Source organism: Panulirus ornatus, chromosome 7 (assembly GCF_036320965.1).
Source record: "Panulirus ornatus isolate Po-2019 chromosome 7, ASM3632096v1, whole genome shotgun sequence".
Taxonomy (NCBI): Eukaryota; Metazoa; Arthropoda; class Malacostraca; order Decapoda; family Palinuridae; genus Panulirus; species Panulirus ornatus.
In genome coordinates, this window is record NC_092230.1 from 51,157,823 (window position 1) to 51,183,913 (window position 26,091).

At 42.3% G+C, this 26,091-nt stretch overlaps 1 protein-coding gene across 13 annotated transcripts in view; it reads left to right on the plus strand.

The window, feature by feature from the left end:
- LOC139749640 (SET domain-containing protein 9-like) overlaps positions 1 to 26,091 on the plus strand; it is a 186,279-nt gene that overhangs the window by 77,075 nt on the left and 83,113 nt on the right. The gene's annotated exons all lie outside the window — the stretch shown is intronic.

Below are 26,091 nucleotides of genomic sequence, written 5' to 3' on the forward strand. Positions count from 1 at the left end.
TGCCATGGCACACGGTGCCTAGAGAGTGTGAGTGCTCTCAGAGGGTTAGGGCTTTCCTACTAGGACCTTGAGGAGCGCTCCGTGAAAGCCCTAACCTGTGGTCCAAGATCACAGGTTAGGAATCAGGTGCCAGCCTTGTTCATCTGGTGTCAGCCCTTGGGCTGGAGGAGGTGTTCCCCCTTTATGCACTTGTGGTGGGTGGGACTTGGTCATCCCCCAGAAGCTACAAGGGTAGGTACCAGTTCCTTTCTCTTCACCTCTTGCTTCTTTCTTTTAACCATCTCCCAGTCATGTGCTCTATTTCCCTGCAAAAATCATCCAAATGCCTCTCTTTCCTCTTTCACTAATAATCTTACTTCTTCATCCCAACACTCATTACCCTTTCTAATCTGCCCACCTCCCACACTTCTCATGCCACAAGCATCTTTTGCGCAAGCCATCACTACTTCCTTAAATACATCACATTCCTCCCTAACTCCCCTTATGGCCTTTGCTCTCACCTTTTTCCATTTTGCACTCACTCACTCCTGATACTTTCTTACACAAGTCTCCTTCCCAAGCTCACTTACTCTCACCACTCTCTTCACCCCAACATTCTCTCTTCTTTTCTGAAAACCTCCACAAATCTTCACCTTCGCCTCCACAAGATAATGATCAGACATCCCTCCAGTTGCACCTCTCAGCACATTAACATCCAAAAGTCTCTCTTTCGCGCGCCTGTCAATTAACACGTAATCCAATAACGCTCTCTGGCCATCTCTCCTACTTACATAAGTATACTTATGTATATCTCGCTTTTTAAACCAGGTATTCCCAGTCATCAGTCCTTTTTCAGCACATAAATCTACAAGCTCTTCACCATTTCCATTTACAACACTGAACACCCCATGTATACCAATTATTCCCTCAACTGCCACATTACTCACCTTTGCATTCAAATCACCCAACACTATAACCCGGTCTCGTGCATCAAAACCACTAACACACTCATTCAGCTGCTCCCAAAACACTTGCCTCTCATGATCTTTCTTCTCATGCCCAGGTGCATATGCACCAATAATCACCCATCTCTCTCCATCAACTTTCAGTTTTACCCATATTAATCGAGAATTTTTTTTCTTACATTCTATCACATACTTCCAGAAAAGAAGAGTGAATGTTGGGGTGAAGAGGGTGGTGAGAGTAAGTGAGCTTGGGAAGGAGACTTGTGTGAGGAAGTACCAGGAGAGACTGAGTACAGAATGGAAAAAGGTGAGAACAATGGAGGTAAGGGGAGTGGGGGAGGAATGGGATGTATTTAGGGAATCAGTGATGGATTGCGCAAAAGATGCTTGTGGCATGAGAAGAGTGGGAGGTGGGTTGATTAGAAAGGGTAGTGAGTGGTGGGATGAAGAAGTAAGAGTATTAGTGAAAGAGAAGAGAGAGGCATTTGGACGATTTTTGCAGGGAAAAAATGAAATTGAGTGGGAGACGTATAAAAGAAAGAGACAGGAGGTCAAGAGAAAGGTGCAAGAGGTGAAAAAAAGGGCAAATGAGAGTTGGGGTGAGAGAGTATCATTAAATTTTAGGGAGAATAAAAAGATGTTCTGGAAGGAGGTAAATAAAGTGCATAAGACAAGGGAGCAAATGGGAACTTCAGTGAAGGGCGCAAATGGGGAGGTGATAACAAGTAGTGGTGATGTGAGAAGGAGAAGGAGTGAGTATTTTGAAGGTTTGTTGAATGTGTTTGATGATAGAGTGGCAGATATAGGGTGTTTTGGTCGAGGTGGTGTGCAAAGTGCGAGGGTTAGGGAAAATGATTTGGTAAACAGAGAAGAGGTAGTAAAAGCTTTGCGGAAGATGAAAGCCGGCAAGGCAGCAGGTTTGGATGGTATTGCAGTGGAATTTATTAAAAAAGGGGGTGACTGTATTGTTGACTGGTTGGTAAGGTTATTTAATGTATGTATGACTCATGGTGAGGTGCCTGAGGATTGGCGGAATGCATGCATAGTGCCATTGTACAAAGGCAAAGGGGATAAGAGTGAGTGCTCAAATTACAGAGGTATAAGTTTGTTGAGTATTCCTGGCAAATTGTATGGGAGGGTATTGATTGAGAGGGTGAAGGCATGTACAGAGCATCAGATTGGGGAAGAGCAGTGTGGTTTCAGAAGTGGTAGAGGATGTGTGGATCAGGTGTTTGCTTTGAAGAATGTATGTGAGAAATACTTAGAAAAGCAAATGGATTTGTATGTAGCATTTATGGATCTGGAGAAGGCATATGATAGAGTTGATAGAGATGCTCTGTGGAAGGTATTAAGAATATATGGTGTGGGAGGCAAGTTGTTAGAAGCAGTGAAAAGTTGTTATCGAGGATGTAAGGCATGTGTAAGTGTAGGAAGAGAGGAAAGTGATTGGTTCTCAGTGAATGTAGGTTTGCGGCAGGGGTGTGTGATGTCTCCATGGTTGTTTAATTTGTTTATGGATGGGGTTGTTAGGGAGGTGAATGCAAGAGTTTTGGAAAGAGGGGCAAGGATGAAGTCTGTTGGGGATAAGAGAGCTTGGGAAGTGAGTCAGTTGTTGTTCGCTGATGATACAGTGCTGGTGGCTGATTCATGTGAGAAACTGCAGAAGCTGGTGACTGAGTTTGGTAAAGTGTGTGAAAGAAGAAAGTTAAGAGTAAATGTGAATAAGAGCAAGGTTATTAGGTACAGTAGGGTTGAGGGTCAAGTCAATTGGGAGGTGAGTTTGAATGGAGAAAAACTGGAGGAAGTGAAGTGTTTTAGATATCTGGGAGTGGATCTGGCAGCGGATGGAACCATGGAAGCGGAAGTGGATCATAGGGTGGGGGAGGGGGCGAAAATTCTGGGAGCCTTGAAGAATGTGTGGAAGTCGAGAACATTATCTCGGAAAGCAAAAATGGGTATGTTTGAAGGAATAGTGGTTCCAACAATGTTGTATGGTTGCGAGGCGTGGGCTATGGATAGAGTTGTGCGCAGGAGGATGGATGTGCTGGAAATGAGATGTTTGAGGACAATGTGTGGTGTGAGGTGGTTTGATCGAGTAAGTAACGTAAGGGTAAGAGAGATGTGTGGAAATAAAAAGAGCATGGTTGAGAGAGCAGAAGAGGGTGTTTTGAAATGGTTTGGTCACATGGAGAGAATGAGTGAGGAAAGATTGACCAAGAGGATATATGTGTCGGAGGTGGAGGGAACGAGGAGAAGAGGGAGACCAAATTGGAGGTGGAAAGATGGAGTGAAAAAGATTTTGTGTGATCGGGGCCTGAACATGCAGGAGGGTGAAAGGAGGGCAAGGAATAGAGTGAATTGGAGCGATGTGGTATACCGGGGTTGACGTGCTGTCAGTATCCGGATTGAATCAAGGCATGTGAAGCGTCTGGGGTAAACCATGGAAAGCTGTGTAGGTATGTATATTTGCGTGTGTGGACGTATGTATATACATGTGTATGGGGGTGGGTTGGGCCATTTCTTTCGTCTGTTTCCTTGCGCTACCTCGCAAACGCGGTAGACAGCGACAAAGCAAAAAAAAAAAAAAAAAAAAAAAAAATATATATATATATATATATATATATATATATATATATATATATATATATATATACATGACAGCTAGAGATTGAGTGTGAACGAATGTGGCCTTTTGTCTTTTCCTGGCGCAACCTTTCAGAGGAGGGGGATGCTATTTCATGTGTGGTGGGGTAGCAACGGGAATGAATAAAGGCAGCAAGTATGAATTATGCACATGTGTGTATAGGTATTTATATGTGCGTGTGTGGATGTGTATGTATATACACATATATACATGAGTATCCCTGGGAAATCATATGGGAGGGTATTGATTGAGAGGGTGAAGGCATGTACAGAGCATCAGATTGGGAAAGAGCAGTGTGGCTTCAGAAGTGGTAGAGGATGTGTTTATCACATGAAGATGTGTTTATCACTTTGAAGAATGTATGTGAGAAGTACTTAGAAAAACATATGGATTTGTATGTAGCATTTATGGATCTGGAGAAGGCATATGATAGAGTTAATAAAGATGCTCTGTGTAAGGTATTAAGGGTATATGGTGTGGGAGGCAAGTTCCTAGAAGCAGTGAGAAGTTATTATCGAGTAGGAAGAGAGGAAAGTGATTGGTTCCCAGTGAATGTTGGTTTGCGGCAGGGGTGTGTGATGTCTCCATGGTTTAATTTGTTTATGGATGGGGTTTTTAGGAAGGTGAATGTAAGAGTTTTGGAGAGAGGGTCAAGTATGTAGTCTGTTGTGGATGAGAGGGCTTGGGAAGTGAGTCAGTTGTTGTTCGCTTCCTTCAGTTTTTCTCCATTCAAACTTACCTCCCAATTGACTTGTCCCCTCAACCCTACTGTACCTAATAACACCTTGCTCTTATTCACATTTACTCTTAGCTTTCTTCTTTCTTACACTTTACCTAACTCAGTCACCAGCTTCTGCCGTTTCTCACCCGATTCATATATATATATATATATATATATATATATGAGTGCTCATCCTCCTCAAAGGCTCAGATTGGGATGTCTAAATGTGTGTGGATGTAACCAAGATGAGAAAAAAGGAGAGATGGGTAGTATGTTTGAGGAAAGGAACCTGGATGTTTTGGTTATGAGTGAAACGAAGCTCAAGGGTAAAGGGGAAGAGTGGTTTGGGAATGTCTTGGGAGTAAAGTCAGGGGTTAGTGAGAGGACAAGAGCAAGGGAAGGAGTAGCACTACTCCTGAAACAGGAGTTGTGGGAGTATGTGATAGAGTGTAAGAAAGTAAACTCTAGATTGATATGGGTAAAAATGAAAGTGGATGGAGAGAGATGGGTGATTATTGGTGCATATGCACTTGGGCATGAGAAGAAAGATCATGAGAGGCAAGTTTTTGGGAGCAGCTAAGTGAGTGTGTTAGTGGTTTTGATGCACGAGACTGGGTTATAGTGATGGTTGATTTGAATGCAAAGGTGCGTAATGTGGCAGTTGAGGGAATAATTGGTGTACATGGGGTGTTCAGTGTTGTAAATGGAAATAGTGAAGAGCTTGTAGATTTATGTGCTGAAAAAGGACTGGTGATTGGGAATACCTGGTTTAAAAAGAGAGATATACACAAGTATACTTATGTAAGTGGGAGAGATGACCAGAGAGCATTATTAGATTATATGTTAATTGATAGTCGCACGAGAGAGAGAATTTTGGATGTTAATATGCTGAGAGGTGCAACTGGAGGGATGTCTGATCATTATCTTGTGGAGGCGAAGGTGAAGATTTGTAGACATTCTCAGAAAAGAAGAGAGAATGTTGGGGTGAAGAGAGTGGTAAGAGTAAGTGAGGTTAAGAAGGAGACTTGTGTGAGGAAGTACCAGGAGAGACTGAGTACAGAATGGAAAAAGGTGAGAACAAAGGAGGTAATGGGAGTGGGGGAGGAATGGGATGTATTTAGAGAAGCAGTGATGGCTTGCACAAAAGATGCTTGGGGCATGAGAAGCGTGGGAGGTGGACAGATTAGAAAGAGTAGTGAGTGGTGGGATGAAGAAGTAAGATTGTTAGTGAAAGAGAAGAGAGAGGCATTTGGATGATTTTTGCAGGGAAATAATGCAAATGAGTAGGAGATGTATAAAAGAAAGAGCAGGAGGTCAAGAGAAAGGTGCAAGAGGTGAAAAAGAGGGCAAATGAGAGTTGGGGTGAGAGAGTATCATTAAATTTTAGGGAGAATAAAAAGATGTTTTTGGAAAAAAAGGGAAAAAAGTGTTTAAACAAGGGAACCCAAAGGGAAAAAATGGGGCGGGGGGTTTAAAAGTTTGGGGTTTTGTGGAAGGAGGAATGGTATTTTGAAGGGTTTTTTTGAATGTTTTAAAAAAAAATTGGGAGATATAAGGGGGGGTTTGGGGAGGTTGGGGTAAAAAGGGAGGGTTAGGGAGGGTATTTGGTAAAAAGAAAGGGGTTTTTAACCCTTTTCGGAAAATGAAAGCCCGGGAAGGCAGCCGGGTTTGGGTGGGGAATTTTTAGTGGAAATTTTTTAAAAAAGGGGGGGACTTGTTTGTATGGTTTGGGAAGGTTTTTTAAAAGTATGTTGGGCTTTGGTGAGGTGCCGAGGGTTGGGGGGAATGCTTTCATAAATGCCCTTGAAAAAAAGGCAAAGGGGATAAAGGGGAGGCTCAAAATTCCCGGGGATAAATTTGTTGAGAAATTTCCCGGGAAATTATTGGGAGGGGATTGATAGAGGGGGAAAGGGATGGTTTCAGGGCCAATTGGGGGAGCAAGGGGTGGTTTCAAAAGAGTTAGAGGAGGGGGGGTCAGGTGTTAGCTTGAAGGTTTTTGAGAAATACTTGAAAACCCAATTTATTTGTATGTGCAATTTTTGGATCTGGAGAAGGATATGATAGAGATGCTTTGTGGAAGGGGATTTAAAAAATTTAAAGGGGTGGGGGGCAATTTTTTTAAAGAAGCAGTGAAAGTTTTTTTTTCGAATTTTAAGGCATGTTTTCGGTGGAGAGGGGAAAGTGATTGGTTTTAGTAAAAGGGTTTGCCGGCCCGGGGGTGTGTTTCCCAAGGTTGTTTATTTTTTTTGGTTGGGGGTTTTTAGGGAGGTAAAGCAAGCTTTAAAGAGGGGAAGTTGCATTTTTTGTGGATTTGGGGAGCTTTTGGGGGGGGTCAGGTTTTTTTTCCTGATGATACAGCGCTGGGGGCTGATTCTTGAGAAACCTGCAAACCTGGTGATTGATTTTTGGAAAGTTTTGGGGAAAGAAAGGAAAGCTGGGGGAAAAATTTAAAAAATAAGAAAAAGGTTATTAGGCCCCAGTGGGGTTTTTTGGGAAAGTCATTGGGAGGAAAGTTTGAATGGAGAAAATGGGGGAAGTGAAGTGTTTTAGATACCTGGGAGTTTTTGGAAACGGAGGGAAACCGGGAAACCCGAAGGAAATAAAGGGGTGGGGGGGGGGTTTTAAAGTTCGGAAGCTTTGAAAATGGGGAGGCAAAACTTAAATTGGGGGAAAGCAAAAATGGGTATTTTTTGAAGGAAAAAGGGTTTCCCCAAAAATAAAAATTAAGAAGGCGGTTTGGGTTTTGTGCGGGGAAGGGGAATGGGGAAATGGAGGGGGAAAGGAAAGGGTGTATTTGGGACGAAAAATTGAAAGGGAAAGGATGTTGGTAAAAAAGGAGGGGGAGGGCAGAAAAAAGGGTTTTTTGAGTGGGGGTTTTGAAAAAATGGTTTGAGGAAAGGGGGGACCGGGATTTGGTCGATTTGGAGGGCCGGAAAAGGGGGAACCTTGGAGGGGGAAAAAAGAAAAGGCGGGAAAAAACCCCAAAATTTTTTACCCAAGGAGGGAAAAAGGGCCCAATATTGTTGGGGGGAAGGTTTATAAATTAAAATTTTTAAAACAAATTTACCTTTGTTTTACCAAGATTTTTAAGGGGGGGAGGCTTGGGGGGGGAATGGGAAAAAAGGGCAGAAGAAAATAATTTTTTCCAGTTTTAATGTATTTGTGGGGGTTGTTATGGTTTTGGGGAATTGCTTGGTTTTTGGGGTGTTTTGGGGTGGAAGTAAAATAAATGGGGATGTGGGGGGGTTTGGGGCCATTTTTTTGTTTTTTTCCTTTGGGCACTACCTTCCAAAGCGGAAGAAGCGAAAAAAGTTTTAATAAAAAAATATATATAAAAAAATATTTATTTAATTTTATTTTATTTTTTTTTTTTTGTCGCTTTTCCCCCGCTTTTTGCGGGGTAGCGAAAGGGGAAACGGGACGAAAAAAAGGGCCCCAAACCCCCCCCCATAAAATTTTTTTTTTTTTTTTTTTTTTTTTTTTTATACATACGTCCACACACGCAAATTTCTTCCCTACCCAGTTTTCCCCATGGTTTACCCCGGCCGTTTTATTCCCTTTGTTCAATCCACTGACGGGACTCCCCCGGTTACCACATCGCCCCAAATTTTCACCCCTATTTTTGCCCTCCTTTCCCCCCCTCATGCATGTTCACCCCCCGATAAACCCCAAAATCTTTTTCCCCTCCATCTTTCCACCCCCAAATTTTGGGTCTCCCTCTTCTCCTTTTTCCCCCCTCCACCCCGACACTTTAATCCTTTTGGGAAATCTTTCCTCACTCTTTCCCTCCGGTGCCCAAACCATTTCAAAAACCCTCTTCTCCCCTTTTCTCAACCAGCTCTTTTTATTTCCACACATTTTCTTTTACCCTTACGTTATTTACTCAAATCAAACCACCTCAACCACACATTGTCCTCAAAAAATTCATTTCCAGCAAATTTCCCTCCCCCCTGCGCACAACTCTATATTAGCCCACCCTCGCAACCCTACAACATTGTTGGAAACCCCTATTCCTTCAAACTACCCCTTTTTTTCTTTCCGAGGGTAAAAGGGTTTTCGACTTCCACACATTTTTTCAAGGGGCCCCCCAAAATTTTTTCCCCCCCCCCCACCCTAGTCCACTTTTTGCTTCCATGGTTCCATCCGCTGCCCCGTCCACTCCCGAAAATTAAAAAAAACTTTACTTCCTCCAGTTTTTCTCCATTCAAAAATCACCCCCCAATTGACTTGACCCAAACCCTACTTACCTAATAACCTTGCTCTTTTTCACATTTTCTCTTAAACTTTCTTCTTTTCCCCCACTTTTCCAAACTCAGTCACCAGTTCTGCAGTTTTCCCTGAATCAGCCCCCCAGGCTTTTATATCAGGAACAAAAAAACTGACTCATTCCCAAGTCCTCACCCCAACAGACTCATACTTGGGCCCCCCCCTTTTCCAAAAAATCTTGCATTCCCCCCCTCCTAACAACCCCCGCCCTAAACAAATTAAACCAAAACCCTGGAGGGCATCACACACCCCGCCCCCAACCTCATTCACTGAGAACCAATCACTTTCCTCCTTCCTCCCGTACAAAACCCCTTACATCCTCGAAAAAAACTTTTCACTGCTTCCAACAAAATTTCCTCCCCCAAACCCCCCCCATATTTTCTTAAAAACCTTCCACAGAGGGTCTCAAAACTCTATCATATGCCCTTTTTCCCGATCCATAAATGCTACATCCAAATTTCCCTTTTGCTTTTCTAAGTTTTTTTCTCACATACAATTTTTTCAAGCAAAACCCTGATCCCACATCCTCACCACTTCTAAAACCCCATGCTCTTCCCCAATTTGATGCTCCCGTACATGCCTTCACCCCCTCAATCATACCCTCCCATATAATTTAACCAGGAATACTCAACAAACTATACCTCTGTAATTTGAGCACTCACTATTATCCCCTTTGCCTTTGTACAATGGCACTATGCATGCATTCCGCCAATCCTCTGGCACTCTCCATGAGTCATACATACATTAAATAACTTACAACAGTCATCCATCAGTCACCCCCTTTTTTTATAAAATTCCACTGCAATTCCATCCAACTGTGTCTTGCCGGCTTTCATCTTCGCAATGCTTTTAATACCTCTTCTCTGTTTACCACTATCATTTTCCTAACCCTCTCACGTTGCACAGCACATCGACCAAAACACCCTATATCAGCCACTCTATCATCAAACACATTCAACAAACTTTCAAAATACTCACTCCATTCCTCACATCAACACTAATTGATATCACCTCTCCATTTGAGCCCTTACTGAAGTTCCTTTTTGCTAACCTTGTCTTTCGCACTTTATTTACATCTTCAGTACATCTTTTTATTCTCACTTAAATATTTAATGATAGTCCTCTCACCCACTCTCATTTGACATTTTTTTCACCTCATGCACCTTTCTCTTGACCTCCTTTCTCTTTCTTTTATACATCATCCCACTCAAATTGGCATTTTTTCCATGCAAAATGTCCATATGCCTCTCTCTTCACTTTTCATAATAATCTTACTTCTTATCCCAACCACTCACTAACCTTTTAATCAACCCACCTCCATCTTCTCATGCCACAAGCATCTTTTGCGCAATCCATACTCTGATCCCTATAATACAATCCCAATCCTCCCCCACCCCCTTACTTACATTGTCTCACCTTTTTCCATTCTGTTATATATTATCTTTTTCTTTCTTTTTTAATACTATTCGGCCTATTTCCTGCATTAGGGTGGTAGCATTAAAAACAGGAGGAACTGGGCCTTTGAGGGAAGACCTCACCTGACCCCCTTCTCTGTTCTTCTTTTGGAAATTAAAAAAACGAGGGGGAGGATTTCCATATTTATATATTATTTATATGCCCATAGCAGCACTATACATACATATCAACTTTACATATACACACGTAGACATGTACATACTCATACTTGCTTGCCTTCATCCATTCTCTGTCGCGACACCTGCCACCACGGGAAATAGCATTGCTACCCCTTGCTTCAGCGAGAACAGACCAAAAAAGGCTCATTCGTTCACACTCAGTCTCTTGCTGTTCTTTTGTTAATGCATCAAAAAACCCCAGCTCCCTTTACAATCCAGGTCCCACAGATCCTTACCATGGTTTATCCCAGATGCTTCTCATGCCCTGGTTTATCCACTGACAGCATGTTGAACCCATTATACCTCATCGTTCCAATTCACTTTACTTCCTTGCTCCCACTCTTTCCCCCTGTATATAAGGCCCCAATCACAGAAAATCTTTTTTACTCCATCCTTCCACCTCCAATTTGGTCTCCTATTCTCCTTGCTCCCACCACCTTTGACCCCTATATCCTCTTTGTCATCAATCTTTTCTCACTCATGTCTTTCCAGATGTTCCAAACAAATTCAACACACCCTCTTCTGCTCTCGTCAACCATAACACTCTTTTTATTTCCACCATACTCTCTTACCCTTATATTACTTACTCGATTCAAACCGACCTCACCCCACATATTGTCCTCAAAACAGTTTCATTTTCAGCACATCACCTCCTCCATAGAGCCCTCTCCATAGCTCATGCCTCGCAACCATAGAACATTGTTGGAACCTCTCTACCTTCAAAACATCCCATTTTTCCTCTCTAAGATAATGTTTCTCCTCTCCTGACATTTATCATCACACCCAGAACTTTCACCCCCTTCCCCCACCCTGTGACTCACTTTTGCTACCATGGGTTCCATCCCTGCTAGTCATCTTCCAGATATTTAAAACACCTTCACCTCTTGAGTTTTCTCCATTCAAATTTTACCTCACATTTACTTTGTCCTTCAACCCTACTGAACCTAATACCTTCTCACTATTCACATATACTCCATACCATCTCCTTTCACTCACTTTTCTTAAACTCAGTCACGAACCTCTGCAGTTTCTTTACACGAATCCCTTTAGAGTTGTATCATCGGCGAACAAAAAGACACAACTGAACTCACTTTGCAGCCCTCCTCATCCACAACAGACGTCAGACTTTCCCTTCTCCAAAACTCTTGCATTTGCTTCCCTAACCACCCCATCCATAAACAAATTTAAACAACCATGTGGAACATCACACACCCCCTGCCTGCAGACTGACATTCACTGGAACCAATCACTATCATTCTCTTCCTACTTGTGCACATGCCTTACCCCCCTATTTGGTAAAAAATTTTCACTGCTTCTGCTACCTACCACCCACACCATATACTCTTAAAACCTTCCACAAAGTTCTCTCTATCAACCTTAAATCATTTGCTTTCCTCCAGATACCATAAATGCTGCATACAAATCCATCTGTTTTTCTAAGTATTTCTCTCATACATTTTTTTCAAAGAAACACCTGGTCCCCACATCCTTTGCCATTTCTGAAACCACCCACTGCTCTTCCCCAATCTGATGTTCTGTACTATGCCTTCACCCTCTCAATCAATACCCCCCCCCATATAATTTCCAGGATATGCTCAAAAAACTTATTGCCTCTTTAGTTTGAACGCTTCCTTTATCCCCTGTGGCCTTTGTCCAATGGACTATGCATGCATTCCGTCAATCCTCAGGTACGGTTCACCTGGTTCCATATATACATTGAATATCCTTACCATCCAATCAACAGCATAGTCACCGCTTTTCTAATAGATTCCACTGCAGTACCATCCTGGACTTGCTGCCTTGTTGATGTCATCTTCCACTAAGATTTCACTACTTTCTGTTTTCAAGCCTTTACCCTGACCCTCTCACTTTTACACCACCCCACCCTATAACACCTATATCTGCCACTGTTGTCATTAGACACCTTCACTAAACTTCAATACTCTTTCCTTCTTCCATCTAACTTCTCACTACTGTTATCACTTCCCACTTGACCATTCATCGATGTTCCCATTGCTCTTTGGTCTTGCACACGTTATGTAACTCCTTCAAACATCTTTTTTTTTCTTCTAAAATTCATGTTCTCTCTCACCCCAACTTTCATTTGTCATCTTTTTCAACTCTTGCACCATTCTACTTGACTTCCTGCCACTTTTCTTTTATGCATTCTTTGTCTTTGCACTACTTCTGTGCCTAGTATCTCAAAGCCTCTCTTTTTTTTTCTCTTTATCTAATGACCTTACTTCTTTATCCCGCACTCACTTACCCTTTGTAATCTGCATATCTCACCTTTCTCATGCCACATACATCTTTTGTGCAAACCATCACTGCTTCCCTAAGTACCATCCCATTCCTCACCCACTCCCCTTAAGTATTTTGTCTCACCTTTTGCCACTCTACAACTTAATCTCTTATGGTACTTCTCATACAAGCTCATTTAACTCTCACCACTCTCTTCTCCCCAACTTTCTCTTCTTTTCTGAAAAACCTCTAACAAATCTTTACCTTCACCTTCACAAAATAGTGATCAACCATTCCTCAGCTGCCCCTTTTAGCACATTAAATCTCTTTTTACAAGCCTATCAATTAACACATGATCCAAATAATGCCTTTTGACCATCTCTCCTACTCACCATACGTTCTACTTTTGTATATCTCTCTTTTTTAAACCAGGTATTCCCAGTCACCCAGTCCGTTTCAGCACACAACTACTAGCTCTTCATCATTTCCATTTACAACACTTGAACCTCACCTGTTACACCATTTTACCTCATCGCCACATTACTCACCTTTTCATTTAAATCACCCAGCACTATAACCAGTCTCATGCATCAAAGCTGCTAATACATCAATCAGCGCCTCCAAAAAACTTGCCTTTCATGATCTTTCTTCTCATGGCCAGGTGATAGGCACCACTAATTACTCAATCTCTTTCCCCATGCACTTATCAGTTTACCCACAACAATCTTAGAATTTACTTTCTTACGCCTGTCCACATAATCCCACAACTCCTGCTTCAGAGTATTGTTTCTCATTCCCCACCCTAACGTTACTCCCAGACTTTCCCAACCACTCTTCCCCTTTGCCCCTTGCGCCTTTGTGTTACTCAGAGCCAGAATCTTCCAGGTTTCCTTCTTCAAACATACTACTATCTTCCTTTTCTTCTCATCTTGGCTACATCCAACACTTTCAGTACCCCAATCTGAGACTTTGAGGAGGATGAGCACTTCCCTACTTAATTCCTTTTTTGATTTTTTCAGAAGTCACATGTAAAGGAGGATGTGGGGTGAGGGTGTGGGGGGGGGGGGTTTCAGCCCCCACTTAACCCTTTAGTTGCCTTCAAGACACATGGAAGTTTCTTTTCTCCCCTATCCCCAGGGCATGTGATGTGTCTGGGGTAAACCATGGAAGTATGGTCTGTGGGGCTGGGATGTGGATAGGGAGCCATGGTTTTGGTGCAGTTCACATGACAGCTAGGACACTGAGTGTGAATGAATGTGGCCTTTTTTGTCTTTTTTTTTGGTGCTACCTCACTGGGATGAGGGTGGGGCGATTGCTATTACATGTGCGGTGGTAGCTGGCAACAGGATATGGATGAAGTATGCATTTATGAATGTTTTTTTTTTTTTTTTTTTTGCTTTGTGCTGTCTCCCGCGTTTGCAAGGGTAGCGTCAAGAAACAGACGAAAGAAATGGCCCAACCACCCCCATACACATGTATTCATACGTCCACCACACGCAAAATTATACATACCTACACACTTCTTGGTTTACCCTCAGGACGCTTCACATTGCCCCGATTTCAATCCACGGACAGCACTTCACCCCGGTATACCACATCGCTCCAATTCACTCTATTCCGTGCCCTCCTTTCCACCCTCCTGCATGGTCAGGCCCCGATCACACAAAACTTTTCACTCCATCGACCACTCCAATTATGGTCTCCCTCCTCTCCTCCGTTTCCCCTCCACCTCCGACACATATATCCTCTTGTCAATCTTTCCTCACTCATTCTCTCCATGTGCCCAAACCATTTCAATAACCCTCTACTTGCTCTCTCAACCATGCACTTTTTTATTTCCTCACTCTATCTTACCCTTATGTTTAACTTACTTCGATCAAGACCAACTCACACCACACATGGTCCTCAACACTCATTTCCAAAGCACATCACCTCCTGCGCGACAACTCTATCCATAGCCCACGCCTCGCAACCATACAACATCGTTGGAACCACTATTCCTTCAAACATACCCATTTTTGCTTTCGAGATTAATTTTTCTCGGCTTCCACACATACTTCAGGCTCCCAAATTTTCGCCCCGCTCCCCCACCCTATGATCCACTTCCGCTCCATGGTTCCATCTGCTGCCAGATCCTACTCCCAGATGTCAAAAACACTTCACTTCCTTCAGTTTTTCTCCATTCAAACTCACCTCCAATTGACTTGACCCTCAACCCTACTGTACCTATACCCTTGCTCTTATTCAAATTTAATTCTTAACTTTCTTCTTTCACCACACTTTACCAAACTCTGTCACCAGCTTCTGCAGTTACTCACTGAATCAGCCACAGCACTGTATCAATCAGCGAACAACAACTGACTCACTTCCCAAGCTCTCTCATCCCCAACAGACTTCATCCTTTGCCCCTCTTTCCTAACTCTTGCATTCACCTCCTAACATAACCCATCCTATAAACAAGTAAACAACCTTGGAGACATCACACCCCTGCCAACAAACCTTACATTCACTGAGAACCAATCTACTTATCCTCTTCTTCCTACACGAAACACATGCCTTACATCCTCGATTAAAAACTTTTCACTGCTTCTAACAACTTTCCTCCCACACCATATATTCTTAATACCTTCCACTGAGCATCTCTATCAACTCTTCATATGCCTTCTCCAGATCCCAATAAATGTACATACAATCCATTTGCTTTTCTAAGTATTTCTCACATACATTCTTCAAAGCAAGCACCTGATCACCACATCCTCTACCACTTCTGGAAACCACACTGCTCTTCCCCAATTCTGAGTGCTTGTACATGCCTTCACCCTTCAATCATACCCTCCCTTATAATTTAAAGGAATACTCAACAAACTTATACCTCTGAAATTTTGAGCACTCATCTTTTCCCCTTTGCCTTTGTCAATGGCACTTTGCAGCATTCCCCCAAATTCCTCAGGCCCCCTTCCCCTGAGTCATCATAAATTAAAAAACCCTTAAAACCCGTCAAAAATTCAGTCACCCCCTTTTTTAAAAAAATTCCACGCAAAACAACCCAAAACCCTTTCTCCCTTGCCGGCTTTCATCTTCCGCAAATTTTTTACCCCTCTTTTTTCCTTGTTTACCAAATCTTTTTCCCCAACCCCTTCACTTTGCCCCACCCCTAACCAAAACCCCCTATATCTGCCACTCTACCCTCAAACACATTCAAAAAACCTTCAAAATATCATCCATCTCCTTCTCACATCACCATCCCTTGTTTTCACCCCCCCTTTTTGCCCCCTTCACTGAATTTCCCTTTTTGTCCCTTGTTTACGCACTTTTTTACCTCCTTCCAGAACATCTTTTTATTTCTAAAATTTAATGTACTCTTCCCCCCAAATCTCATTTCCCTTTTTTTCCCTCTTGCCCCTTTTTTTTCTTGACCTCCTGTCTCTTTCTTTTAAACTCTCCCCCCAATTGCATTTTTTCCCTGCAAAAATCGCCCAAAAATCCCTTTTCTCTTCTTTTCACTAAACCTTACTTTTTCCCTTTCCCCCCAAACCCTTCCCCTTTTTTAATCCCCCCCACCCCATCTTCTCATGCCAAAAGCATCTTTTGCGAAATCCATCACTGATTCCCTAAATACATCCCTTTTCCCCCCCCTTCCCCTTATTTCCCATTGTTTTTCCCCTTTTTTTCCATTCTGTACTCGGTCTCTCATGGTTTTCCCTCACAAAATTTCTTTTTCCCCAAAGCTCCTTACTCTCCCCACCCTCTTCACCCAACTTTCATCTTTTTTTCTAAAAACCATAAAAATTCTTCACCTTAGCCCCCACAAGATAATGATCAGACATCCCCCCAGTTGCCCCTCAGACTTTAAAACACCCAAAAAGCCCTCTCTTTTCGCCCCCCTGTAAATTAACACGAAAACCCAAAAAACGCTCTTGGCCATTTTCCCCTATTTAAACATAATTTTATTACTCGCCCTTTTTAAACCAGGTTTTCCCATTTCAGCCCTTTTTTCAGCCATAAATTTACAAGCTCTTCACCTTTTCCCCTTTTAAAACACTGAACCCCCCATGTTTACCAATTTATTCCCCAACTGCCACTTACTCACCTTTGATTAAAAATTTAAACCATTCTTAAACCCCGGTCTCGTGCATAAAAAACCCACTAACACACTCATTCTGCTGCTCCCAAAACACTTCCCCTTCTTAAATCTTTTTCCCCTTGCCCAGGTGCATATGCACCAATAATCACCCCCCTTTCCTCAAAAATTTTTAGTTTTACCCATTTTTAATCGGGAAATTTTTTTTTACATTCTTCACTACTCCCCCAAAAATTTCCCGTTTTTAGGAGTATTTCTACTCCTTCCTTTGCTTTTTTGTCCTCTCACCCAACCCCTGGATTTACTCCCAAGGGCTTCCCCTCCCCCTTTCCCCTTTTACCTTTAAACTTCGTTTCACTCAGAGCCAAAAATCCAGGTTCCTTTCCTTTAAAAAAAACTACCAATCTCCCCCTTTTTTTTACATCTTGGTTCATCCCCACACATGCAAGTGGAATGAACTAGGGCATGTGAAGTTGGGGTAAACCGTGGACACGGTCTATGGGGCTGGATATAGATGGGAGCTTTGGTTTGGCGCTTTACACATGACAGCTAAAGACTGAGTTGTGAACGAAGTGGTATACTGGTTCAGACCATTGACCCCAGTATGCCACATAGTTCCAATTTACTCTATTCTTGTGCACATCTTTCACCCTCTTGCAGGTCAGGCCCTGATTACTCTAAGTCTTTTTTCACTCCGTCCTTTCCACTCTGATTTGGTGTCACGGTTCTCTTGTTCACATTTATCTTTTTGCAACCTCTCCTCATTATTCTTTTCCATATGTGCAAATCCATTTCAACACCACCCTCTCTGATTCTTGAATCTGCACTCTTTTTATTTCCACACATTTCTCTTGCCCTTTCATTACAATACTCAATCAAACCATCTCACACCACTTATTAATCCTCAAATATTTCATTTCCAACACATTCACCCACCTCCGCACAACCGTATCTATGCCCCATGCTTTGCAACCGTACAATGTTGTTAAAATTAGTATTTCTTCAAATATACCATTTTTTTTTGCAAGATAACCTTCTCTCTTTCAACAATCTTTATCCTCTCAGAACCTTAACTCCTCCCCAACCCTATGATCGCTTTCCACTTCCAGGTTCCATTCACTGCAAACACATAAAGATATCTAAAACACCTCATTTCCGCCAATTTTTTCCATTCAGCTTACATCCCAAACTGTTTGTCTTAAACCCTACTGAACTTAACAACTTTGCTTTTATTCACATTTACTCTAACTTCCTCCTTCACAGACTTTTCCAAACTCAGTCACCATACTTCTGCATGTTTCTCACTTGAATCTGTCCATTAGTGCTGTTTCATCTGTCAAACAATAATGACACTTCCAAAGCATCCAGTGGACTGAATACTCACACCTTTCTCCAAAACTCTTGCATATGCTACCCTAACCACCCCATCCATAAACAAAATATAAACACCATGTGGAGCATCACACACCCCTGCCTGCAGACTTGACATTCACTGGGAACCAATCTCTTTCTCTTCCTTCCTAACTTGTGCACAATGCCTTACTCCTTGGTAAAAAAATTTTCACTGCTTCACAACCTACCAACGCACACCATATACTCTTAAAACCTACCACAAAGCTTCTCTATCAACTATCAAGCTTTTCTCAGATCCATAAATGCTGCATACAAATCCAACTGTTTTTCTAAGTATTTCTCACATACATTTTTCAAAGCAAACACCTGGTCCCCACATCCTTTGCCATTTCTTGAAACACACTGCTCTTATCCCCAATCTGATGTTATGTACATGCCTCACTCCGCATCAATCACTACCCCCCCCAAAACTTCCCGGAATGCTCAAAAACTTATGCCTCTTTAGTATGAACGCTACCTTTATCCACATGGCCTTTGTCTAATGGCACTATGCATGCATTCCGACAATCCTCAGGTACTTCACCCATGGTCCAATATACATTGAATATCCTTACCAATCCAATCAACAGCATAGTCACCACACGCTTTTTCTAATAGATTTCACTGCAGTACCATCCTGATTGCTGCCTTGTTGGATTTCATCTTCCACAAAAGCTATCACTACTTAAATTCTCTGTTACCAGCCTTTTCCCCTGACCCTCGCACTTCTTCACACCACCCCAACTATAACACCCTATACTGCCACTGTGTCATAGACACCTTCAACAAAACTTCAAAATACTCTTTCCCTCTCCATCTCACTTCATCCTAACCTGGTTTTCACCTTCCCACTTGACCCCTTCATCGATGTTCCCCTTTTTGCTCTTTTTGTCTGCCACCCGTTATGTAACTCCTTCCAAAACATCTTTTTAATTCATCCTAAAAATTCACTGATACTCCCTCTCACCCCAACTTTCATTTGTCATCTTTTTCAACTCTTGCACCATCTCCAATATGACTCCTGCCACTATTCCTTTTATGCATCTCTTTGTCATTTGCACTACTTCTGTGCCAGTATCACCAAACGCCTCTCTTTTTTTTTCTCTTTCACTAATGAACCCTTACTTCTTTTTCCCGCCACTTACCCCTACGCCTTTGTAATACTCATATCTTCCCACCTTCTCATGCCACATACATCTTTTGTGCAAACATCACTGCTTCCCTAAGTACAATCCCCAATCCTCACCACACTCCCCTTAAGTCATTTGCTTCTCACCCTTTTGCCACTCTACACTTAATCTCTTCTGTTACTTCCTCATACAGCTCATTACTCTCACCACCTCTCTTCTTCCCAACCTTCACTTTCTTTTCTGAAAACACACAAAATCTTTACCTTCACCTTCACAAAATAGTGATCAAACATTCCCCAGCCGCCCCTTTTAAGCACATTAAACTCTCTTTTCAAGCCTATCAATTAACCAACTTGATCCAATAATGCCCTGTTGCCCATCTCTCCCCTACTCACATACGTCCTATATGTATAATCTCTCTTTTTTAACCATGTTATGTCCCAGTCACCAGTCCTTCTTCAGCACACAAATCACAATCGCTCTTCATCATTTCCATTTACAAACTCTGAACCTCCCCTGTACACCATTAAAACCCTCATCGCCACATTACTCACCTTTTCATTTAAATCACCCATCACTATACCCAGTCTCATGCATCAAACTGCTAATAACACTCACTTCAGCTGCTCCAAAACACTTGCTTCATGAATCATTCTTCTCATGGCCAGGATGCATAGCACCACTAATACTCATCTCTTTTCCATGCACTTTCAGTTTTTTTTAAAACCCACAACAATCAAGAATTAACTTTTCTTTACGCTCTGTCACATAATTCCCACTACTCTGCTTCAGGAGTAATTGTTTCTCATCCCCAAACCCCAACGTAATCCCAAACTTTCCCAAACACTCTTCCCCTTTGCCTTTGAGCTTGTGTTACTCAGAGCCAGAACTTCCAGGTTTCCTTCTTCAAACATACTACCTATCTCTCCTTTTCTTCTCATCTTGGCTACATCCACACACTTTTCAGACACCCCAATCGAGCCTTTGAGGAGATGAGCACTCCCTACTTACTTCCTTCTTTCATTTTTCCGAAGTCAAATACAAGGAGGAGTGGGGTGAGGGTGTGGGGGGGGGGGGGGGGGGGGGGGTGTTCCGAGCCCCCACGTCAATAACCCCTTTAGTTGCCTTCAATGACACATGGGAATATTCTTTCTCGACACCCTATCCCCAGGGCATGTTGAAGTGTCTGGGGTAAAACCATGAAAGGTCTGTGGGCCTGGATGTGGATAAGGGAGCCATGGTTTTTTGGTGCATTACACATGACAGCTAGACACTGAGTGTGAATGAATGTGGCCTTTTTTGTCTTTTTTTTTGGTGCACTCACTGAAGAGGTGGGCGATTGCTATTATCCTGTGCGGTGGAGCGCAACAGGAATGGATGAAGTCAAGCATGTATGAATGTTTTTTTTTTTTTTTTTTTTTTTTTGCTTTGTCGCTGTCTCCCGCGTTTTGCAAGGTACGCAAGGAAACAGTCGAAAGAAATGGCCCAACCCACCCCATACACATGTATTATACATACTCCACAAAACACGCAAAAATACATACCTACACAGCTTTCCCAAGGTTTACTCCAGACGCTTAAACATGCCCCGATTCAACCACTGACAGCACGTCAACCCCGGTATAACACAGTCGCTCCAATTCCTCTAATCCTTGCCCTCCTTTCACCCCTCTGCATGTTCAGGAAGCCCCGATCACACAAAATCTTTTTCACTCCACTCTTTCCACCTCCAATTTGGTCTCCCTCTTCTCCTCGTTCCCTCCACCTCCGACACAATATCCTCTTGGTCAATCTTTCCTCACTCATTCTCTCCATGTGCCCAAACCATATACAAAACACACCTCTTCTGCTCTCTTCAACCATCTCTTTTTATTTCCACACATCTATCTTACCCTTATGTTACTCTACGCGTCAAACCACCTCACACCACAAATAAACATGTCCCTCAAAAACAATCTCATTTCCAGCACATCATCCTCCTGCGCACAACTCTATCCATAGCCCACAGCCACGCAACCATACAACATCGTTGGAACTCACTATTCCTTCAAACATACCCATTTTTGCCTTCCCGAGATAATGTTCTCGACATCCACACATTCTTCAAGGCTCCCAGAATTTGCCCGCCCCCTCCCCCACCCTATGACCACTTCCGCGTCCATGGTTTCCCATCTGCTGCCAGAATTCCACTCCCAGATTCTAAAACACTTCACATCACTCCAGTTTTTCTCCATTCAAACTCACCTCCCAATTGACTTGACCCTCACCCTACTGTACCTATTAACCTTGCTCTTATTCACATTTACTCTTAACTTCTTCTTTCACACACTTACCAAACTCAGTCACCAGCTTCTGCAGTTACTCACTGAATCAGCCACAGCACTGTATCAATCAGCGAACAACAACTGACTCACTTCCCAAGCTCTCTCATCCCCAACAGACTTCATCCTGGCCCTCTTTCCAAAACTCTTGCATCACCTCCCTAACCACCCCATCCATAAACAAATTTAAACAACCATGGAGACAACACAAACCCCCTGCCACAAACCTACATTCACTGAGAACCAATCACTTTCCTCCCGTCCTACACGTACGCATGCGTACATCCTCGATAAAACATTTCACTGCTTACTAACACTTGCCTCCCACACCAGTATATTCTTAATAACCTTCCACAAGCATCTCTATCACTCTATCATATTGCCTTCTCCAAGATCCATAAATGCACATACAAATCCATTTGCTTTTCTAAGTATTTCTCACATACATTCTTTCAAAGCTAAACACTGATCAATCCACACATCCTCTACACTTCTGAAACCACCACATGCTCTTCCCCAATCTGATGCTCTTATATGCCTTTCCCCCTCTCAATCAATACCCTCCCATATAATTTTACAAAAATATTATTACAATTTAAAGAATAAAGTAAAAAATCAGAAAAATATTAAATAATACTTTAATTTATTAACCCAGGAATACTCAACAAACTTATACCGTCTGTAATGTGAGCACTCACTCTTATCCTCCTTGCCTTTGTACAAAATGGCACTATGCAATGCCTTCCACCAATCCTCAGGCACCTCACCGTGAGTCATGCATACATTCAATAACCTTACCCCAACCAGTCAACAATACAGTCCACCCCCATTTTTAATAAATTCCACAGCAATACCATCCCAAGCCTTCTGCCTTGCCGGCTTCATCTTCCGCACAAGCTTTAGCTACCTCTTTCCTCTGTTTACCAAATCATTTTCCCTAACCCTCTCACTTTGCACGACACACCTCAAACCTAAAACACCCTATATCTGCCACTCTATCCTCAAACACATTCAACAAACCCTTCAAAATACTCACTAAATCCATCTCCTTCTCACAATCACCACTACTTTTATCACCTCCCCCATATGCGCCCTTCACTGAGTGCCCATTTGCTCCTTGTTTACGCACTTTATTTACCTCCTTCCAGAACATCTTTTAATTCTCCCTAAAATTTAATGATACCTCTCTCACCCCAACTCTCTTTGCCCTTTTTTTCAACCTCTTGCAAACCTTTCTCTGACCTCCTGTCTCTTTCTTTAAACGTCCTCCCCACTCACTGCATTTTTTCCCTGCAAAAATCGTCCAATATGCCTCTCTCTTTCACAAATACTCTACTCTTCAATCCCAACCACTCACTAAACCCTTTCTAATCAACCCACCTCCCACTCTTCTCAAGCCACAAAGCATCTTTTGCGCAATTACATCCACTGATTCCCAAAATACATCCCATTCCTCCCGCCACATCCCCTTAACTTCAATTGTTCCTTACCTTTTTCCATTCTGTACTCAGTCTCTCATGGTACTTCCTTCACACAAGTCCTCCATTCCCAAGCTCAATTAACTCTCACCACCCTCTTCACCCCAACATTCACATCTTTTTTTCTGAAAACCCATACAAATCTCACCTTAGCCTCCACAAGATAATGATCCAGACATCCCTCCAGTTGCACCTCTCGCACATTAACATCCAAAAGTCTCTCTTTTCGCGCTGCCTTCAATTAACACGTAATCCAGTAACGCTCTCTGGACATCTCTCCTACTTACATAAGTATACTTATGTATATCACCATCTCGCTTTTTTAAACCAGTATTCCCATCATCAGTCTTTTTCAGCAACATAAATCTACAAGCTCTTCACCATTTCATTACTAACCAACTGAACACCCCATGTATACCAATTATTCCCTCAACTGCACATATACTCACCTTTGCATTCAAATCACCCATCAGCTAAAACCCGGTCTCGGCATCCAAAACACTAACAACTACTAAAAATTCACTCATTCAGCTGCTCCCAAAACACTTGCCTCTCATGATCTTTCTTCTCATGCCCAGGTGCATATTGCACCAATAATCACCCATTCTCTCTCCATCAACTTTCAGTTTTTAATACCATTATTAATCGAGAATTACTTTTACATTCATCACGTACCCACAACTCCGTTTCAGGATTACTGCTACTCCTTCCCTTGCTCTTGTCCTCACACTAACCCCTGACTTTACTCCCAAGACATTCCGAAACCACCTTCCCCTTCACTCCTTGACTTCGTTTCACTCAGAGCCAAAACATCCAGGTTCCTTTCCTCAAACATACTACCTATCTCTCCTTTTTTTCACCTCTTTGGTTTAATCCACACAACATTTAGGCACACCAATCTGAGCCTTCGAGGCGTATGAAGCACTCCCGCGGTGACTCCTTCTCTGTTTCCATTTTAGAAAGTTATGAATATGTATCTGTATATAAATATGGTATATGAATATGTATGAATATGCATATTATATATATAATGGATATGTCTGTGTGAGCATATGTATCTATAATGTATTTGTGAGGTATGTGCTAGAGACTGAGAGTGAAGGCATGTGGCCTTTTTGTCCTTTCCTGGTGCTTAACTCACTGTAGCAATCAGGAAAGGACAAAAAGGCCTCATTCGTTCACAACTCAGTCTCAGTCTCTATGATTGGAGGCGGAAGAGGAGTGAAAAAGAGTTTGAGGCGATCGAGGGCTGAACATCCAAGGAAGTGAGAGGCATGCAAGTGGAAATAACTAGGCATGTGAAGCTTCTGGGTAAAACCCGTGGAAAGGTCTATGGGGCCTGATATAGATAGGGGAGCTTTGGTTTTGTGCATTACACATGACAGCTAAGACTGAGGGAACGAATGTGTAAACCCTGGTTCAGGTCCATTGACCCCATATGCCACATAGTTCCAATTTTACTCTATTCTGTGCACATCTTTCACCCTCTTGCAGGGTCAGGCCCTGATTACTCAAGTCGATTTTTTCACTCCGTCCTTCCACATCGATTTGGTGTCAGCCGGTTCTCCTTGTTCCACATTTAACCTTTTTTGTGCCAACCTCTTCATCTCACTTATCTTTCCATCTGTGCCAACCATTTCAACACTCCCTCCTCGGACTTCTTGACTGGCACCTTTTTATTTCCACCATTTCTCTTGCCCTTTCATTACAATACTCAATCAAACCATCTCACACCACTTATTAATCCTCAAATATTTCATTTCCAACACATTCACCCACCTCCGCACAACCGTATCTATGCCCCATGCTTTGCAACCGTACAATGTTGTTAAAATTAGTATTTCTTCAAATTACCCATTGTTTCTTTGCAAGATAAACATTCCATCTTTCAACCATTCTTTATCCTCTCAGAACCTTAACCTCCTTCCCCACCCTATGACTACGCTTCCCACTTCCATGGTTCCATCACTGCACTCAAATCCACTTCCCCAGATAACGAAAACAACCTCACTTCCCTGCCAATTTTTTTCCAATTCAACTTATCATCCAACTGATTTGTCTCTAACCCTACTGACATCAACAACCTTTCTTATGCACATTTACTCTCATCTTCCCCTTTTTCCACAGACTTTTCCCAACTCAGTCAACCAACTGCTGCATTTTCTCACGTTGAATCATACCATTAGTGCTGTATCATCTGCCAAACAATAACTGACCACTTCCAAAGCATCACCAGTGGACAGGGCAATACTCACCCCTTTCCCCTCCAAAAACTCTTGCATTTACTTCCTAACCACTCCATCCATAACAAAGTGAATACCTAAGGGGACATCACATGACACCTCTCATATATCTTTACAACCCTTGATGAAAACTCACTTCTAGTTTTGCTTAACCTTCCACACCATTTTTCTATTTAATTCTTAATTACCTTCCACAACCATCTCTATCACCCCCTTCATATGCCTTCTCAAATCCATTAAATGTCACATACAAATCCACTGGTTTTTCTTAGTTTTTCCTCAATCATACATTCTCTCCAATGGCAGACACCTGATCCACACATCTCTACCACTTCAGAAAACCACACTGTCAATCAGGCTGATGCTGTGTACATGCCTTCTTCCTCTCAGTAATAACCCTCCCATACAGTTTTCAGTATACTACATCAAACTAAGCCTCTGTAGTTGAACACTTGCCTTTATCCCCTTTGCTTATGTACATGGTACTATAATATACATTCCACCATATCCTCAGGCACTTATCAGGAATCTCATTCGTACATTGAATATCCTTACCAATGAATCAACAAACACAGTTTTCACCCCTCACCCCCTTCTTAATAATTCAATTGCAGTACCATTCATTCCTGCTGCCTTGTCTGATTTCATCTTTGCAGGGTTCTCATTCCTCTTCTCTCTTCACACAACCACTCTCCAGACTCTCTCACTTTGCATTACCATCCTGACCAAAACACACAACATCTGCCACTCTTTCATCAAACTCATTCATCAATCCTTCCAGTCTTATCTTTGAACAATTATTTACCTCCTTCCAAAATATCTTTGTATTCTCTGTAAAGTTTAATTCACCCTCACCCAACTCTTCATGTCATAGAAAGCATTTAAAAGGGTATGGGGAGCTGGAAAGCTTTTCACTCTTGTATTTTAAGTTCTAAATGGATGGCATAAGATGGAACCAAACAAAGAGAGCTCATCACCCTCAAAGGCTCAGCTCGG